Below are 13,058 nucleotides of genomic sequence, written 5' to 3'. Positions count from 1 at the left end.
TCTCTCCACCAATATTTCTCTACAATTATTAAAAATTGAAAATGTTTTTGCTGGTTTTTTGGTACGCCGTCCGTATTTTAGTCGGTTTTTAAGCTTGTTTGCTTTTAGAAATACATATCCATATTTGAGTCGGTTTCTAAGATCGTTTAAGATCGTTCACTTTTGGTAATACAGAAGGAATCATATAAGAAATATATTTAAAAAAACTCGCATGCTAACTTGAGACAATCGGACTCCTAACTGTAGGTCATGATTTTCTAAAAATATATATATTTAAGCAAACTCCCACAGTGAATTTTATCTTAAAATAGACTTCACCCGTTGCAATGCACGGGCATTTTTTCTGGTTAAGAACAAACCGATACTTAGCTATTTGCAAAAAATGAGTCCTTAATTTGGCAATGAGTAAAATATTACCATGTCAATACATGTAGCATGACAGGGGCCTACAATGTACTCTCTCCATCTCTCCATCCGAAAGTGTAAGATATATTTCTTTTATTATCAAGACTAAGGAAAAAATAATCTCACATGTAAATAAACACCAAGAAATTGTATCATGCATGAGACCATCGAGTATTACAACAACTTCTCAGGTTCCATCAACAATTTAATCTAACACTAAAACAAAAAGATAATATATTTATTTAAGTCTTGGATGCATGAAAACTATAAATATGATTATTTTTTTAAAAAAAATAAAATATGCTTGAGATAGAATGAATATAAAAGAAATCAACACTTACATAGATTCCAATTCCATGTACCACACTCTTCCATGCCTACTGGGAGGATGATATGGCAGAGCCTTCTACATCCTTAACCCTCTATTCTTCCATGCCACCTTCCAATCCTTAGAGCATCCCTAGTAGCTCATCTAAATTTCATCCTCCATACTCCCATTTAGATAGTCATCTAAAAAGATTCATACTCCATATTACTTTTCATTTCAACAGATCATCTATATTACATCCTCCATATACCAACATCCTATATTTTACTAATATTTTACAACTACCACATATTTATACTCACCCTTCACAACTCTAAAAAATAATCTCCCCACCTTTCTCTCTCTTCTACCGCCGAGAGGATGGGGAGGACGAGAGCTGACCGGCAGGGTGGCACAGTCGGAGGAGCAGCCGGGCGGAGGGGCGGCGCAGTCGGAGGAGTGGCATGGGCGGCGGTGCGGGCGGCGCAAAGGGCGGAGGAGCGGCGCAAGAGGCGGGCGCAAGTGGCCGACGGCGGGAGTGGCCGGCGAAGGTGGCCACCGGCGCATCCTCTCTCCTCTCTCTACCTTCACCCTCCATGGCTCGATCCGGATGGAGGTGGCTGGCGGGTGCGGAAGTGGAAGCGGTGGCGGCGGGCGGGCGCGGAGGAGGTAGGCAGTGGCCGGCGGACATGGATGCAAGCGGTGACACTGTCCTTCCGATATGCCTCTCTTTCTCCACCCTCCTCCTGGCAAGTCCATCTCCCTCCTCCTCCCGCCGATGGCCCACCGCCACCACCACCCAGTCTCTGAGAGGAGTCGATTCGGATGGGGCAAGGCCGGGACGGGGCATTGATCTGGATGAGGGCGGTAATTTGGTTTGGGTGCTGGCAGTTGCGGGATGGCATGAGGAGAGAGGAACGCCAAATTTGGCACTTTTCTCTGCCAAATAGAGGATGCATTAAATTTGTATGGTGGGATGGAGTATCTGCTGGAGGACGTTTTTCTTCTCCTAACCGCTATTTTCTCGATGGATGTTTGGATGGCATATCTGTTGAGGATGCTCTTACTCTGCTCCATCTCTTCTATCTTCAGCCGGCTCTGTTTTGAGAACCTTTGGAAGTTATAGCTATTTCAAAAATCTCTAGCTTTATGAAACAATCTATGTTCTTATTTCAAAATGTAATAGGTTTAGTGAATTTTTTTAGGGGTGAATAACTAATACGGTCCCTGATATTTCATTTCGGGCTCAGTTTAGTCCTTGAGATTTCAAATCGTCCAAACAAATCCCCCAAATTAATTATTTGGATAAATATAGTCCTTTGACCCACAAAAAATGCCACGTGAGCACGCTAAGTCATCCTCGCATACAGCAGAATGAATGAAATGACCATTTTACCCTTATATACCATATAGAAAAGAAAGAAAAGATACAAACAGAAAAAGTAACATGCCAGCCCAGGCCCAGCATTGTTGCAGATGGGTGGCCGACAAATGAATTTACATGATCAGTCCTAAGTGACAGTTCCAAAACGATCATACACGTGTGAAACATTTACCTTCTTACTTTTCTTTCTTTTCTATATGGTATATAAGGGTAGAATGGTCATTTCATTCATGCCACTACATGAGAGAATGACTTAGCATGCTCACGTGGCATTTTTTGTGGGTCCAAGGACTATATTAACCCAAATGATTAATTTGGTGGACTTGTTTGGACGATTTAAAACATCAAGGACTAAACTGAGCCCAAAGTGGAAATTTAGGGACCGTATTGGCTATTCACCCTTTTTAAGGTAAACCTCAAAATAGGATAGGGAGCGCTTGCTTTTATTTAAGAAGAGACTTGGTCCAATTTTTGAAGGAAAACCGGTCAAAAAAAACCTCACAAATACACGTTAATTGGGGAAAATCGGCTAAAGGCCCACACGAGGAATAGAACAGGATGCATGCGGCGGCACAACTGAAGTTCAAGACACAAGTTAACATTGCTAACCTCAAAAGAGCAGCTCTGACTTCTTAAGAACAAACCACGAACTAGATGACCAAAACGACCAAGAAAACGTAGGGCAGGGTCTTCTAGACGAAGCCTCCAAGGAGGAAGAAAGCGTCCAAAACGCAAACAATGTCCATATGAGCATCAGAACAAGGTTTTCACCCGAATAAAAATTAGAGGAAAGTGACAATGCGTTCATGAAGAAAACGGCACCCATAGGTGTCGATGTCGTTAGCTCTAGTCAAAGACCAAGCAGAACTTTCACCCAGACTCTCGCTCCCTGCCAACCACAAAACCAAGGCCGTTACAGCACTGCCAAGATGAAAGTGGAAGAGGGTTGTCGTTGCCGAGTTTGCCATCCCTTGCAAACAGCTCCGACTCCATCCCAACACACCAACACACAATGACGTCAGGAGACCACCTGCACACAACACCTTAGACGCTTCCAAGATGAAAGATAAGGGTTATCATTACCGAGCTTGTCATACCTGGTCAAGTAGATCCGACTCCATCCGAACTCATCAACCAAAGGTTGTGCCACAGGAGCTTCATGCACCACCAACCTAAAAGACCACACACCTCGCTGCCACAAAGACTTTCAAAGCACAAACAGAGTTGACAACATCCTAATCTCTACCAAGCAGAACCCTCCAACAGAACCCGCGTCTCTCTCCTTATCATGGGGGCACCCCTTGACTGGAGTCTAGAAACAGACTAGTCAAAGAAGGGAAGGGGTTCCAAGGAACAGGAGAAGAGAACTTCAGCCGGTTATGGGGATCCCTTGCCGTCGACCAGGTCACTGACCACACATTTGTTCATCGTGTCCCGCAGCTTTCCAAACAAGCAAACTTGCAACAACGAACGATCGATCAGCCAAAGAACAGCCTCTCCATGTGGCAACTCCACCTACCGGCACCTACTACACCCCGCCGACCACCTCGCCAGCCTCCTCCTGCCAGTGCCAAATTGTGTGCCTTGCCTCTTGCACCTCCTAAACCGGCGGGCCTGTGTCTGCTTCTCCACTTCTTCTGGCCACCTACACATTGCCTGCCAAGGCTCTATTTCCACCTCCGTTAGCCCTGCACTCGTTGGCCAACTCTACCTCGAGCAGCACCTCTCCACCTCATCAATCCCCCTTTATTTCCACCTCTACCGTGCCCCAACTCGCCGGTCAACTATAACTCCACCTCCCCCGTCCTTACAACTCCTCCACTGCCAGCCCTACAACTCCACCTCCACCAGCTCTACCACTCCTCCTCCACCGGCCACCCCCATCGCTTGCTCACCGGCCACCTCCATCTAGGACAGGGGTGGCCAGATCTGGGCTAGGGGGCCGATTTGGCCGTCACCCCTTCCAACTTTGACCGATAACACCCTCACGCCGCCTTGCCTTGCCTTGCCGATGGCGCATTCCGTCGTCGCCTCCACCCTGCAGTTGTCGCCGAATCATCTCGCTGCTAGATCGCTGCGGTCGCCACCACGCGTCGGCTCCTTCTCCCCCATGCAGATCTAGGCCCGCCGCTACGGCCGTCTGCCTCGCCGCCGTCATCCTTGCTTGCCCCACCGAAGCCCGGCCGCTTGCTCTGGGGACGGAAGGGGGAGAAGGTGGCGGCATTACGGTTTCTCTTTTTCGCTTGGGTCGCTCATGCGGGGAGGCGATGCTGGGGTCTTCACTATCTCCAGATTAAGATTTATCTAGGTACACAAATAGATAGCCAAAAGATGAGAAACTCTGTCTTTTCATTCTCATCAGGCGTCAGTAGATCAATACATCTCCTCGGTGCTGGCTAATGAGCCTCGGTGACAACTGACAAGTCAAATACTATATGAACAAGTTGTCTAAGCAAGTAGAGTAGAAGAAACCTTTTTTATTTGTTTTATTTTTTAATGCATGGAGCAAAAAAAATGTAGTAATAATTTGGTAAATAATCTTTTTAGAATGGGGCTTTAGGTCTCAGTTGGATCCAAGAAATTTTAGAGAGCTTTCATTGGAATTAAACTAAAAATGTTGAATCTGTGTAAAATTCTGGTCTGAAGGAATGTAACCCAGCATTCGTTCAAGATATGAAGCCCGGTATAACTTGGGCCAATTCCTAATGTGGCATGACCCAAGCATGTCATGTCAAAATCTAGTAGTTATGCTAATTAATGATCAGGACAGATAATGGTAACCTAGCAATAATAATGGTGGTGCCAAAGATATGTATAAAAATATCTTCCATTCGAAGTATTTGGAAAAACAACGGACGGAGAATATCCCCATTCCGATCCTTTCTATTTGATTTTTATTTTTGAGGCCACCAATAGTACCTCCTCTCTCTCTCATACTATATATCTTTTTAGCCCAGAATTTTTAGTTGGTGTTGATGAATTCTTTCTGGTGCTATTTAGTATATATATTTGTAGCACCATGCTTTTTATATAAAAAAATAAAAAATTACTAGAAAGTGTTTTACACTGTAAATTTCATATCTAATGCAAAACAAAAAAGAAAGATAAGAGTATACTCCCTCTGTTTCTAAATTTAAGTATTTCTAGGTTGTTTAGTAAAGATTAAAGTTGAGGGGGAAAATCCATCAAACTCACCTCACTTGTCAAATTTAGAATTATGAAATGGTTAGAATCACTTTCTAAGCATATGATTGGCATTTTAAACATGTCTAAATTCCTATGCATTAGTATCAGTATCACATAAATGCTTTTGTTGTGTAAAAAAGTTAAATCCTATATATATTTATATTTGTGATCCAATGGAGGACAAATATACTGCCCATGATATAAAGTATAATCATATTGTGAAGATACAAATATTGTATTTTTTTTATATAGCTGCAATTGTATTTTTTCAAGATATAGTCATGACTCATGAAAACAGTGGTGAAGCCAGAATTTGAGTACGACAGGGTCAACTTAACGAATGATTATGATTAAAAGAAAGATAGTGTAAAAATATATGCAAATTTAAAGGTTTTTCATATATGATACATCATATGAATGCAAACAAATGATAATATTTTCCTTTTAGATAATGAATTATTTGCCTGTCAAAATTTATTAAGAAAGAATGTAGCCGTTTACAAAGGGGCACAACAAATGCAATAGCCACTAGCAAGTCGACCACGCAAAACACTGTCATCACTCATCAGCCTACAAAATTTAGGAAACTGATACAGAAACTCAAACACATACTCATGTACATCTATCACGGTAGTCATAATTAGGAAACTGATAATATATTATTACTACATAGATACTAACAATATTTTAGATAATTAACATATAAACAGGCATTTGCTTCAACTAAACCTATATACCAACACTTCTTACAAAAATTTAACTCCAAGTCTAAACACAAAATACTATGAATACACTTATCAATGGGTTTCATTTCCCCATCCCCATACCCACACTATGGGCCGAAAACTTTTAGACTTGCGTTCACATTATAAAATATTATCTAATTTGACTAAAATTCAGAGGAATGATTTATTATGTAGAAAGAGCAACTTTATATAAATTTTAGTAGTCCATTTCTACGAGTGGAACCCATATAGGAGTATGTTTTTTCTTTTATTCGTTGGGTTAGGATAATACTCATTTGATTTAGGTATGAGTAAGTAAATTATTGTTGGAAATAGGGATGAATAAATTTTGGTTACACGATACCCTCCAAGTGGCATGGTTAGTCATGTATAGCTGGGTGAAAAGTTTTAATGCGTCACATCGGATATACGGATACACATTTAAAGTACTAAACGTAGTCTAATAACAAAACAAATTACATATTCCACCTGTAAACAAATTACGTACTAAACCGCGAGATGAATTTATTAAGCCTAATTAATTCGTCATTAGCAAATGTTTACTGTAGCACCACATTGTCAAATCATGGCGCAATTAGGTTTAAAAGATTCGTCTCGTAATTTACACGTAATCTATGTAATTAGTTATTTTTTCTATATTTAATACTTTATGTATGTGTATAAATATTTGATGTAACAGGATGAAAATTTTTTGTGTGGGAACAGGGCCACAGTAGTAGTAAAACTGTAAAAGGCGAGACAACAAAAGGTAAGAGCATGAAACCAGGGAAACTGAAACTGCCTGGTCTGGGCCTCTGAGGACGGACGATACGGCGATGGATGAATGGATGGAGTTGGAGTGGACCCGTCCGGTGCTGGTATTGGTAATGTCCCTCCGCTTTGATGATGTGACGTGACGTACTCACTCTCTCTCAACTCTCAACTGGCCCCTATAGATCCCCTGCGGCTTGCTCACTCAACTGATGTTTGCTTAAGGGCCTGTTTAGTTAAAATATTCGATTTAACAGGATAAAAAAAATTGCCATGGAATCTAAACAGGCCCTAAAATACTAAATGATGTGTATTTTATAAAAAAATTTCTATATATAAGTTATTTAAAAAATTCAAATAAATTCATTTCTCAACCGGCCTCCTCGAACTTTCTCTCTCTTTCTTTCTTGCTCACCCAACTGTTGTGTTCTTGACTAAATGTTCTTTTAAGTGAAGATAACTCTCTTATTTTCACCTGTATGTTTTTCGAACTACTAAATAATATATTTTTATTAAATTTTTATAGAACTGTTACTGTAAAAATATATTAATTTATTTTTTAATTTTTTATTTAATACTTAATTAATTATATGCTAATAAGTCAGTTCTGTTAGACCGATTTATTCTCAACCATAGGTAACTAACATAGCCACATGTCAATCTTGGCTAACTCTGTACTGTGTAGTCTTGGCCTGTCTTATACTCCTCCTTTACATTTCAACTCCCTTCGTCTCTAAATATAAGAGATTTTAGTTGGATGTAATATATCCTAGTATAACGAATCTGGACAGGCTTCATGTCTAAATTTATTGTACTAAAATACATCATATCTAACCAAAATCCCTTATATTTAGGAACGGAGTGAGTAATAGAAAATTTATTTTACCGTATTTTGCTTACACTAATTATTTTAACCTACTCCTTTCATCTCTAAATATAACCACTTCAAGAGCTTTCTCTCCAAGAGAGAGGGGTAAAATTAGTTACGACTAGTCCAGATGAGAGGTAGGTAGAGAAATTAAATAAGAGATATTTGTAACTAGTTGAGATGTTGCACTCTATTGTTTGCTCTTTATTTATTTGTAGTTAAAATTTATTTTTAAAGCTTAAGTTTAGAGTTGATTTTTGTTAGTGTAAGGATAATAGATATCTCCTATACACGGACTCATGGAATATGACAACACCATATAACCAATTGTTTACGCGAACACATCCTTTCATTAAGGAAATACTACAAATAGAAAGGAAATTATTTTCCTGGAATAGAATGTTTCAGAATCTTATTCGAAAAAGATAAGGTCTCCTCCAACCCGTATCCTATTTTATCTCTTCGAGTTATACTTGGAGAAAAAGATAGATCTACACTATAAATAGTGAATACAAGGTCCCCTAATTCCGAGAAGGGGATCGAGTTACAAGCGGTAGCCAGAGCCACATTGAGAAGCAATCCGGGAGAAGCCATAGTCGTATTTGCCGAATAGATCTCGTCGGGCCAATGTCGACAGCTTCTAGTTGACGGTTTGTTTATTCGTCTTACACCCCATTGTAATCTTTGTGCTATTTTTATCTATAAATCAATATAAACTAGACTAGGATTATTAATCTTCTTGAGGGCTCAAACTAGTATAAATCTTTGCGTTCTTGTCTGCTTGATACAGTCTCGCGTATACCCTGGTTACAACAATCCCCATACTTATAAATCCCGTCTACGGGTATAGCCCGTCAACAATTTTGAAGTTTGCTGATTGCATGTTATTTCAGTATTAATTTTAAGTTACTAATAATACACACATATACATAAATAAAAGTTTCACCCACAAATTAAATTTGGTTGCTAGCAAGCATTACAACTTATAATCAACTGTACACAAAACATACAAAAGCAAAAGGTTGAGAGAACTGATTTTTCTGGACGAAACCCATTTTAAACTTAAACTGTAGGTGGGTCATAAGCGCTCCTGTCTGCAAAGGAGTGGGGACGGCAAGGTGGTGGACGACCACGACGATGGATCTCGAGCTACGGGGCCTCGGCAACGGCAGTGGTGACAACGAGCAACGACAGACTAAGAGCTAGCTAGGCTTTCGGGTTTCAATTTTTGGGATTTTTTTTCGTGATTTTTCTTTTCGCAAGCGGGTGACATAAGCACCCACCCGCGAAAAACGGATTTTCGCGTGCATGTGCTCCACCCGCATGGAAAAATAGTGACTTTTACAGACGCCTTCAGGCATATTGAGAGTCCAACTGAATGGAAAAATAGATTTTGACCACATGCATAAATACTTTTTTAATAGTGTGATAGAGGAGGCGAAGAAGTAGCTATAGTTTAAAACCAAATTAACATCAGAAAGCAACCATATTTCGGGACAAAATGAGTATTTGTTACGTTTATTTATTAATTTATTACTTTATCATATAATTAAGTAGTTAATCTATAAAGGAATATTTTATTCACTAGAAAAATTATCCGTTCGTTGTAACAGGGGAAGGCTATTTTAATTTCATTATTGTTATACGGTTTAGTTAAGGTGAAATTCACCGTGAGAATTCGCTTGGATATATTTTTTTAGAAAATCATGAACTGCAATTAAGAGTCCGATCATCTTAAGTTAGCATGTAAGTTTTTCTAAAGAGATTTATTATACGACTGCTCCTGTATTTCCAAAAGCGAACAAACTCAAAACCTGACTTAAAAATAGATATTTATTTCCTAAAGCGAACAAACTTAAAAACTGACTCATACATAGATGATGTACCAAAGTACCGGTAAAAACATCTTCAATTTTTATAATAGTTTCACTGTGAGAATTCACTTGGATATATATTTTTCTAGAAAAATCATGAGTTGTAATTAGGAGTCTGATCATCTCAAATTAGCATGTAAGTCTTTTTTTAAAGAGATTTCTTATACGACTCTTCATGTATTTCCCAAAATGAACGAATTTAAAAACCAACTGAAATACAAATATATATTTCCAAAAGTGAACAAACTTAAAACCGACTCATACACAGATAACGTACCAAGGTACCGGAAAAAATATCTTCAATTTTTATAATAGTAGAGAAGAGAAATGCTGGTGCTGTTGTACAATTTTTATAATAGTAGAGAAGTGAAATGCTTGTGCCGTCGTACGTGGCACCATCGTACGGCCACGTCTCCGTGGCAAAGTATGGTTGAATAAGTTGTGTGCCAGATAGAAGTGAGATCACGGTCACATGTTAGGAAAATATGTGGTGGAAATAAATATTGTGAAACTTGAAAACTAACGTTAGATCGAAAAATAGATATTCGAGATTCATCTATATCATCATGAGTAAAAATAGTACAATTTTTACTCATGAGTAAATCCGTGAGTAAAATTTCTACTTGTAATGACGTGGATGAATCTTGAAAGTCCATTGTCCACTACATATGTGATTTTCACCTCATATTTACCCTCACATCTTGACATTCATATGTTCTATCGAAAGTCCATTGTCCACTGCATATGTGATTTTCACCTCATATTTTTCCTCACATCTTGACATTCATGTGTTATATCCCAATTTTTTTTTCAGTCGAACCGGGGTATAGATACTGCATGTGCATGATATTGATAACCTCACGTATCCTAACCTCGTAATTTTTAGCGAATTCATCATATACTAACTTGGTGTAATACTGTATTTGCTCTCGCCTATCCTTCCCGCGAATCTCGGCTTAAGCGGACTAGCTGTTTTTACTCCTATACCAAAAGGTTGACTTTACTACATAGGGTCTCATCCTTTACCAAAAGCTTATAAACCACCGTTAAATTTTAAATTTTATAAATTTGATTTTGACGATTTTAACAAAGTTTTTTTAATTATCTTTTAAATCGTTAAAAACATATATGTAAAAGTTTTATCTATACACTATTATTTTATCACTAATCACGATATGTGCCTAAGGCCATAAATGTTATTCCCTCCGTATTTTAATGTATGATGCCATTGACTTTTTTGACCATTCATTTTATTCAAATTTTTTGTGCAAATATAAAAATATATGTCATGCTAAAGAACATTTAATAATAAATCAAGTCACAATAAAATAAATAACAATTACATAATTTTTTTTAAAATAAGACGAATGGTCAAACGTTAAACGAAAAGTCAACGATATCATACGTTAAAATATGGAGTTAGTATTTAGGAATTTTATTCTTTTTCCCCTACCGTCTTGAGAGTGCCAGCCAATATATGGCCTCCTCTCCAGCAAGGAACTAATTATACAATCTGTTAATTAAGTCTATCATTAAGCTGTGCAGTGGGATGATGGGCATACAGAATCCGGGGCCTAATCAATCACGGGATCAATCATGCTGTGTTGCTGTGCTCCACCCCAAACGAAGGACAACAGGATAAGGATCATACTAGGAGGGAGGAGTTATATATCGGTGTGCCTTCCTGTCATCCTGTGTGCGCGTGCGTGTGTGTGTGCATTATTTAATGGAGGGGAGGAGGGGTGGCGTGTGCAACAGCGCAAGGCTACAAAAGCCTTGCTCAGAAGTCAGGGCCTCGCACCGTACGTGCTGTTTCATCGGTTTTCAGAGCCCCTCCGGCCGGAATTACCGAATAGCCGGTACGGATGAAAACGGTCGGAAACGATACCTTTATTTTGTTTTTTTTGTTTTTTTTAAAAAAAAGCAGGTGGAAATGGTTGGAAAATTTTCATATTTATGAATTGAACTATATAGTATCAACTTCGGTATCACGTTGACATAAATTGAAAAAAACTAAATTTTGACAACAAGAACCGTCGGTAAATATATTATCACTATTAATTTTACGGAAACGGTATCGGTACGGTCGGAAAATTTTTATACCATTTTCACCCTTAGCCGAAATCCTTCCCACCCGCTGCTTATGAAAAATATGATTTGTAAAACGTAAAAATGATCAAACAAATACCTCCCTCCTAAAATATACAAGGAGTAAGAAGTTTTAAGAATTAGATCGTAGTGTTAAAAAAGTAAGTGAAATTAAACATAAAAAAAGATTATGTTTTCGAAAGAGTAGTATAGGTGAAGAATTTAAATGGTCGAAGGTTATGATTGGTTGAGAATAGAATATAGGTGAACAAGTTATTATATTTTAAAATAAATTTTGAATGCTATATGTCATAATATTTTCGGTATAAATTAAGAACTCTAGAAGTAGTAAGGGTGCATTCTATATAGCTTTTCACAACAGCTATTTCATCGTTCTCTGTGAACACATTTTCCAAACTAGTTCTATTTTTGTTCTAAAATATAATGGGATATTTTCTGGGTCTATTTTGGAGGGAGTAGAAGTTATTCCTATTTATCTGTTTTTTTTTTCACAGAGTCCAAATCTTTTGTCTGCACAATTGGACTGGACCCAGTGTAGGGAATTTTTTCATTTTTAAATTTATATTTTTTAATACATATAGAAATATTATACCGGCAAAAATATTTAAAAAATAGACTCTGCCGCCCTCCCCGGAATAGAAGTTATTCCTATTTCTATGTTTTTTTTCAAATAGCCCAAATCTTTTGTCCTCACGACTGGACTGGACCCGGTGTAGGGAATTTTTTTCATTTTTAAATTTATATTTTTAATATTTATAGAAATATTATACCGGCAAAAATATTTAAAAAATAGACACTGTCGCCCTCGGGCAGGGTGACTTGTGTGACCAGATGCTAGAGGCCACTGAGCGGACATGCGAATTTTGCATGCGGCGAAAATTACATTTACCCCCTTGCCGGCAAGGGACCTCAACGCAAAATATGCACACGGCGCCATGTGCCACGTCACCTTGATGCCCTCTACTTGGGCGGCCGGGTCTATATAAATATTTTCGTCGGTATAATATTTTTGTAAATATTAAAAAATAAAAATTTAAAAATGAAAAAAATTCAGTGTAGAAGGCTCTTGTTTCCTATGGTATCAGCCCAAAAACTTGATGCACAGCCTTGTTACTGCTGGGCTTTGTTTTCGGTGGATCTGGCTTCGATCTACACTGCAGCCCACGAGATACACTACAGGGTGAAAGCAAAGTTTGTGCCACCATCCCATGGGCAACTCAATTCGAAAGGAGTCTATGTTGTCTCTCTTACAGCATCCAGCAGCTCATCCAAATTTAAATCTTCATATCCCTATATGGATTATTATAGAAAACGATTCTCTCTGCATATTCCTCTTCACTCCAACAGATCATCCATATACCTTCATATCACAATTTTCTATATGTTGTTAATATCTTCTGACCATCCATATATTTGTATTATTTTTTAT

This window comes from Oryza sativa, chromosome 2 (assembly GCF_034140825.1).
Source record: "Oryza sativa Japonica Group chromosome 2, ASM3414082v1".
Lineage (NCBI taxonomy): Eukaryota > Viridiplantae > Streptophyta > Magnoliopsida > Poales > Poaceae > Oryza > Oryza sativa.
This window is presented reverse-complemented; position numbering follows the sequence as displayed.